The sequence below is a fragment of the Colobus angolensis genome, unplaced genomic scaffold (assembly GCF_000951035.1).
Source record: "Colobus angolensis palliatus isolate OR3802 unplaced genomic scaffold, Cang.pa_1.0 Scaffold105, whole genome shotgun sequence".
NCBI lineage: Eukaryota > Metazoa > Chordata > Mammalia > Primates > Cercopithecidae > Colobus > Colobus angolensis.
In genome coordinates this window covers 1,434,541-1,442,044 of record NW_012111475.1, presented here as the reverse complement: position 1 = coordinate 1,442,044, position 7,504 = coordinate 1,434,541, and the positions used below count along the sequence as shown (strand labels likewise).

The 7,504-nt window shown below is 57.5% G+C and overlaps 1 pseudogene; it reads right to left on the bottom strand.

Moving 5' to 3' along the window:
- The window catches only part of LOC105513760, a 40,679-nt pseudogene that overhangs the window by 23,136 nt on the left and 10,039 nt on the right, over positions 1-7,504 (bottom strand).

Here is a 7,504-nt window from a genome sequence, read left to right as displayed (position 1 = left end):
GCCTTCCAGGCGTGTCACACAGCGACAGAAGGGTAGAGTCTGAGACTGTTGGGTTGCACTGTCTGAGAAGTGACATTTGGGAGCTCTTCGGAGACAGTGGCCAGGGGCCTTGGTGCAGCTTCACTGAGCATCCTGTGAGGCTGCATCAGCCCCCGGAGTTCCTGAGTATCAGTTATAACCTCACAAGCTGGAGAAGACTCAGTTGGTATAAAAGTAATTGCGGTTTTTGCCATTGAAAGTAATAACAAAAATCACATTTGCTTTTGTACTACTTAATAGCTTCTCTCTCTCTCTCTCTGGCTCAGGGAGGGTTCAGGACAACTTCCAAAATGTTGGAGCTGCTCCCTGGCACACACCTTTCCCCGGGAAAGAGAGGCCCATGGAAACACGTAGCCATCAGCAGGCTGTCGGGCGTCACAGGGCCACCCCTGGCATCATCGATGGTGTCCTGGGGGACCCTAAGAGCCCACCTGGAGCCAGAAGAGGGAGGTCTTTGCTGCGGGATTTCAGATTTGGGGCAGATACATCCTGTGCAGAGACTGGACAGGTCAGCCGCCCCCAGCAACCCAAGCAGGTCCCTCACCTCCCCCGACACACACACGTGCACACACACACACACGTGCACACACACACACGCCTACCCGGCTGTGTGGCCTTCAGGCCCCGTGTGTGTGGCACTGCTCCCAGGGAGCCCCATGTCCCTCAGCCTAGGGCCCTCGTCCTGGAAACACCACCACCCCTGTGAACCTGGAACCCTGCAGACCCCCAAAGCACCTGCCTCCCCAAGCTCTGCACAGAGAGGGTGAGGGAGATCCCAGCCTGGGGTTCTGGAGGCCTGGATTCAAATCCTAGCGCTCCTGTGACTTTGCCATGTAACCTGGACAGATCACTCCTCTCTCGGCCTCAGTTCCTTCAGCCAGAAAAAAAGGAAGCTGAACTAGATGACTGATAGTCCCTCTTTCCCAGATGGCAGAACACACTCAGTGTCCCCTGTTGGGATGCCACTGGCCAGAGGACATAGGGAGGATTCTTAGGAGAAGCTCCTCCTGGGTCTCAGTAATGAGAGAAGCCAAGCCACAGCCTGTCATTTGAGATACGGCAAATCAAAAGACTGAGGTTCTCTCTTTGCTCCGACCCAAGTTAATGCCCCTGCTTCAGCAAGTGAACAGGAGTCTGCATGTTACCTGTCCTCACATCCCCTGGCTCTACCCCAGGTCCCCTGTGCCTTCTCACTCTGGGTACACATGTTTTATGTAACTTCCTCAAAAGCTTTTTGGATGAGCCTGGTGAGAGCTCATGCCACATCTCCTGTGCCATCGAACCCCAGGATAGCCCTGCCAGGTGGATGTCATTGGCCTATCATGCAGCTGGCAGGCCAGAAGCTCAGACAGGTGGCCAACTTGCCAAGGCCACACAGCTGGGAAGCAGCAGAACAAGTCCATGGCCAGGTCTGTCTGGGGCTCCCACCATTCCCTGTCCATCCCCTTGACCTCCAGATGACCCGGGCCTGGGAGTCTCGGTGAGGCCAACAGCTCTCAGAGCAGCAAAGGCCGGTACCTACTAATGAAACGGAATCAAAGGCTCCGGGGCGGCTGCCTCTGCCACCTCCTCAGAGGACACGCTGGGGCTCGGTGGTGAAGAGTCTGCTTCCGGGGCCGCCTCTCCCTGGGGAGCCCCCGAAGCCTGCCTGAGGGCCATTTCCTGCATCCCGGGGACCCATCATCACTCTCACATGGTGGTCAGGACACAGGACAAAGAAGGGCCCTTCAAAAGGATGGAGGCAGTCACTGAGAGTGGCTGGACCGGGTGCAGCTGTGGCCCTGCCCCCCACACCCCTGCCGGACAGACCACACAGGCAGCACCCGCAGGAGTAGCTCCCCCAATATCTGCAGGCACAGAAACCCAAAGGGGCCCAGACGGGGAGGTGGGCCCCGGGCGAGGTCCCAGCTCAGCCTCCACGTGCTGTGTATGAGGCTGGCTTCAGTTTCCCTGACTGTGCAATGCAGAGCCAAACGTGGGACCCCCAGGGCCCTTCTGTGTGGACTGCCCCAGTGAGCCCAGCCACCGCTGGCAGCCCTCTCCTGCTGTGGCTGGGTAGGAAAGACAGCCTCATGTCCCCTCCTCAGACTCGGGGCCAACCACGAGGCTAGTGCAGCAGCCACGTCAGGGACATGAGCTGGGGGCTGGCACTAGACAGAACCTCTCTTCCGCTGTTTCCCGGGCACCTCTGTGTCCCTGGGGGCTGGCCAGGGTCTCTACCACTAAGTGACAGTGCCACACCAAGCACACCTCCCTGCCTGAAACACCCCTCAGCCTCCAGAGGCTCCGCAGCCCACAGCCCCCAACATGCTCAGCACAGCGGGATCCAGGCTGTCACCGCACGGCCCGGGCGTGCCCCACACAGCTGGACCTCGGCCATCACCCCATGCGACACTCACCTTCTTGGACGAGGAGGCTCTCGTGGGTCAGCCTCAAGGCATTCTCATCCACATGGACTTGGATGGCTGTCTCCTCCTCCTCACTGGGCGAGAGCAGCCAGAAGGCCTGGTCCATAAGCAGGTTTGCCAGGCAGTGATGAGTGAAGCCTGTGGAGGCAAGGCCCAGTCACCTCAGGGCTCCGGAAGAGGGGCAGGGAGGCAGGGAAGCCTGTGTGGCCCCAGGTTAGCTGAGCCCTGCACTGACCAGGTCCAGGGAGACTTGCCCTGAGGTGCACACAGTGCTGGCTACACAGCCTGACTGTCCAGGCTGTGAGAGGTCAAGCCCAGCTCCACCACCCACCAGCGGCAACCATGGTCAAGTTATCTGACTTCCCCATGCCTCCGTATTCCCCTCTGTGGGACAGAAACCATGTGGTCAGGGGCCATGCAGGCCGTGGGGGGTGCGGGCTAGCAGCAACGTAAGTCTGAAACGCACATGCGCGAGCCCCACCCCGCATTATGAGCTGATATCTGTTTCCATTTCTATCAGTGAAGCCTTGTCTTTGGGATGCTGTGAGCTCCCCACTCCCGTCTGGGACAGTGAGCCTTCGTTCACCACAGCTGAACTAGGAGGCTCGGTGCACGCTTGAGGCACAGGCAAGTGACGTGAGAATACTTCCTCCACACTCAGTGTAGAGTGGACTCTGAAAGAGGGGGACGGGAAGCCTGCTGCCCTCTGGATGGACACCCCCCTGCCCCGCCCGCAATGGCCATCACTGTGGATGGGCAGCCAAGGATGAGCCACTTCCTCCAAGAACCGGCCAAGGAGGATGAGCGTCAGCCCTGCTCACCAGTGCTCGGGGAATTGTGGCTACAATTCCTATTCCCTAACTTACTTGGCCCTGAAATCAAGGGTGGTACAGCAAGATCCCCAGGGAGGCTCCGTTAGAGCCTGGAATTCCTCCAAATGAAACAGGGAACGTTTCAGGAAGAGCTCACGTGGGTCAGCTTTCAAATAACAGCTTTCCCGGTCAGCACTGAGGCCACTGAATGGCAGCTTCCCTCAAGTTGTGGTTGAGTGGAATTACAGAAGGCAGCATGTGAAGGCAACTAGAAGCGCAGCCTAAATCATTCCTTCAACAAAGACCCACATCCGTCCACGACTCCGCCTACCCGGCATTTCTCCCTGAGCACCAGGTGTGCATACCAGTGTTGCTATCTCGCTGGTGAGGCCTTTGTAAACCTGCCTGTTCTAAAGCATGGATTTGTGGCTCACGCCTGTAACGCCAGCACTTTGGGAGGGCAAGGCGGGCAGATCACCTGAAGCCAGGAGTTTGAGATCAACTTAGTCAACATGGTGAAATCCCATCTCTACTAAAAATACAAAAATTTAGCTGGGCATGGTGGCTTGTGCCTATAATCCCAGCTTCTCAGGAAGCTGAGGCAGGAGAATCGCTTGAACCCGGGGGGCAGGGGTTGCAGTGAGCTAAGATTGCACCATTGCACTCCAGCCTGGGTGACAGAGTGAGACTTCGTCTTAAAACAATAAATAAATAAAGCACCAATTTGTAATCTAAGTGCTTGGTGTGTAACCAGCACCTTCCAACGGCGTCCCCATGACCAATTCTGGGAGGGTCCCCTCTTTACCAAGAGCGTGGTAGGTGGAAAACTTCCAGATTTCTTCAAAAGTCTTAAACGTCACCACGATCCGGTCCTGGTCACTGTGGATCGACAGCAGCCTGGCTGATAATTCCTTCAGAGAAAGAAATAGGAATTCAAGAGGGCCCCAGGAGCTCTGAGGCATCTGTCAGGAGGACAGGGTCCACATGACAGAGACATCTTGCAGATGTGGCTCCAGCAGGGCACGACACACCCAGGGCAGATTCCTTCACATTCCAAGTCAGCTCCTCCCCTGCTCTCAAGCTAGCCATGACTCTCCAGAGCCTATGGGGAGAAGCTCCTGCCCTTCCCAGAGCTCATGTGGCCCCCACGCCCTGGCCCCTCACCCTCTACGCCTCCCCCTCAGCACTCCACCTGCCTTATCCCCCACACACCAGTGACCACCTGTTCTCCCCACCTAAGCTGGTTCCTGTTCGGCTGTGCTCTCAGCCCTGAGTGGCCCCAGCCCCACCTGCAGCATCAACTCCGATTTCCATCTCCCTAGCCAGCATCCCCTCTCCTCTGATTTCTATTCATCAGTGTTGATAGGCACATGAAAAATAACAGCAGCTAACATAGCTCTTCCGACTCGGAAAGTATGTGTCGCAGGGTACTATCTCCATTTGAGACAAAAAATAGGCCGGGCGCAGTGGCTCACGCCTGTAATCCCAGCACTTTGGGAGGCTGAGGCGGGCGGATCACGAGGTCAGGAGATCAAGACCCTCCTGGCTAACCCGGTGAAACCCCGTCTCTACTAAAAACTACAAAAAATTAGCCGGGCGAGGTGACAGGCGCCTGTAGTCCCAGCTACTCGGGAGGCTGAGGCAAGAGAATGGTGTGAACCCGGGAGGCAAAGCTTGCAGTGAGCCGAGATCGCGCCACTGTACTCTAGCCTGGGCGACAGAGAGAGACTATTTCAAAAAAGAAAAAAAAAGAGAGAGACAAAAAATAAGGCCCTGTTTCTTTCTTTTCTATTCTTTTCTTTTCTTTTTTTTTTTTAGAGATGAGGTCCCACTCTGCCGCCCAGGCTGGAGTACAGTGGCACAATCATGGTTCATTGCAGCCTCAACCTCCTGGGCTCAGGTAATCCACCCATTTTACCCTCCCACTGGTGTGCACCATCACACCTGGCTAACTTTTTTATGTTCTGTAGAGACGAGGTCTCCCTATGTTGCTAAAGCTGGTCTTGAACTCCTGGGCTCAAGTGATCCTCCTTCCTCATTCGCCCAAAGTGCTAGGATTATAGGTGTGAGCCACCATGTCCCACTGAAGGCCCCATTTCTCATCCAAGGTCTGACCTCTGTAAGAGGCTCAGCTGAGATTCAAACCCAGAGCCAGGACACTGACTCAGTGCACCTGTGCCCGACATCACGCACCACAGCCCCACGTGTCGAGGTGTCGAGCAGGTACTATGTGTCCAACACCCTGCAGGTGCTTGGTGTGAGTTAATCACATAACCCTCAAGTCAGCTCCTAGGGACGTAATTTTAAGCATCCCCAGTATGTGGCTGAGGAAGCAGGGTTCATAGAGGCTGAGAGGCACCGGCTAAGGCCAGGCTGGTTCAACCCCAGTCAGTGGTGGTAATGCCCAGCCCAGCTCCCAAGCCCCCGGCCCTCAGCCATGGGGAGGTCTGCCAGGCCCAGACACACTCTGTGCCAGCCTCCCCAGAACGCTGGTATGTGCAGAGGCCTGCAGGATGCTGGCTTTGTCACCAGGAAAAAAATAATAAGACTAACTTCACACATGTCCTTAACTCCCCATCAAAGAGACTTTGACACTCCTTGTGAGTGGAGGACAGGGGGAGAAAGTGACAGCTCGAGGTCCCCTGTGCTGGGGCTGTGGGAGAGCAGAGGGGACGATCACAGTGCCCCCCCACGAAGCAAGTGGGAGAAACAATGCTTCACCATCCCCTGGGTATCACAGCCTCCCCTCCCTCCGAGGCCACCACTCTCCTGAGTGGCTCTTGCTCTCTGAGGCCTGTGTCCTCTGTCCCCGGTCTCAGACACTGCACCTCACTCCCTCCCTGCCCCCGACTCCAGCTCCCATCCCTGCCCAGGCCCCAGAAGGCTACTCACCCCGAGCACGCGGGCCATCTCCCGGCTGTCATTCTCCAGCAGGCGGAGCTGGCCCCGGAGTGTCTGCTGTAGGCCAGGGTCCTGTAGCCCGTTCTTCCTCCACACAGCCAGCACCTGCACGGTCAGGTCTGGAGGGGCAGATGGAGAGTGGGCAGCTGGTCTAGCCTGGGCTGAGAGGTCTGTGGGACACTGTACTCCCCCTGCCAGCCTCCAACCCACACACCTGACCCCGAAGGCCTGGGCAGTGGGCTCCTGGGGAGCCCAAGCCCTGGGTTTAGATCTCAACCTTGCCCCACCCCTAAAAAGGCCTTGGACTGCTGCTTAGCTCCCAGCCTATTTCCTTCAGGATGAGTGCCTGTCCTATGGAGTGATGGAGACAAGTGGACTCATGCAGGCCAGGCCGGCACAGCAACCACTGCACACAGATGGTCTCTCCTCCCTGTCACCGTGACCTCCAACCCTTCCCCTCGGTGCCCTTCCCCTAGAGGGTTGCTGCATCGAAACTTGTGGGCACAGGACCTGGACAGTTACATTTAGCAAGTCCCTCTTCCACCCCCATGGTGACTGTAAGGTGGGGAGTCTGGGACCATGGGGGCACCCACCTCCAGCAAACACCCCACAAGCACTTGGGAAACCTCAGTTCCGCCTCCCTAAGCCAGCTCCTCTCCACTTCCTCCCTGTCTCTCAGAGACAGAGGGCCCCCACCCCTGCTCGGATCAATGACACCTCCCACTCACACACCACATCAGCCACCAGCAACCCCGTGGGCTCCACCTCCCACCCCACCCCTGCCCCTATCCTGGTTCCGAGCCTTGGCGGGTCTGACCTGGGCAGCTGTCCACACCTGGCCCTCCCTCCCGTCTGTCCCCTGATCTGTGCAGAGCCACTGGGACCCCATGATGGCACGGTCCGACCCATCACCCCTGCTCTGGGCCATCCCTGTGGCACCGTCCAGCGGAAACTTCCATAGGCGTGGGCGTGGGCTCTGTCTGGTGGGTCCCATTCGGGGGCCACCCGCCACAGGGGCCGTGGAGCTCCTGAGATCCACTCCCCTCCTCAATGTCTGAGGTTGGCAATTTCCCACTAGAATCCAGGCTCCCGGGGCTGTGACCCCGTCTGCCCTGTGCACTATCCCTCCCAGTGCCTGGAAACACAGAGAAAAAAGACTTCCTGATCCTCCAGGTCAAGACTCCTCCCCAGATCTCTAGGCAGTGTCATTCCAGGGGCTTTGGCCTCTACAGAGCCAACGGGAGAAGTGGGGGAGAGGGGGAAGAGAATGAGTAGTAGAAGGTGAGGAGGAGAGCAGGGAGAGGGGAGAAACTGGGACGGGAGAGGGAAGGAGAAGGGAGAAAA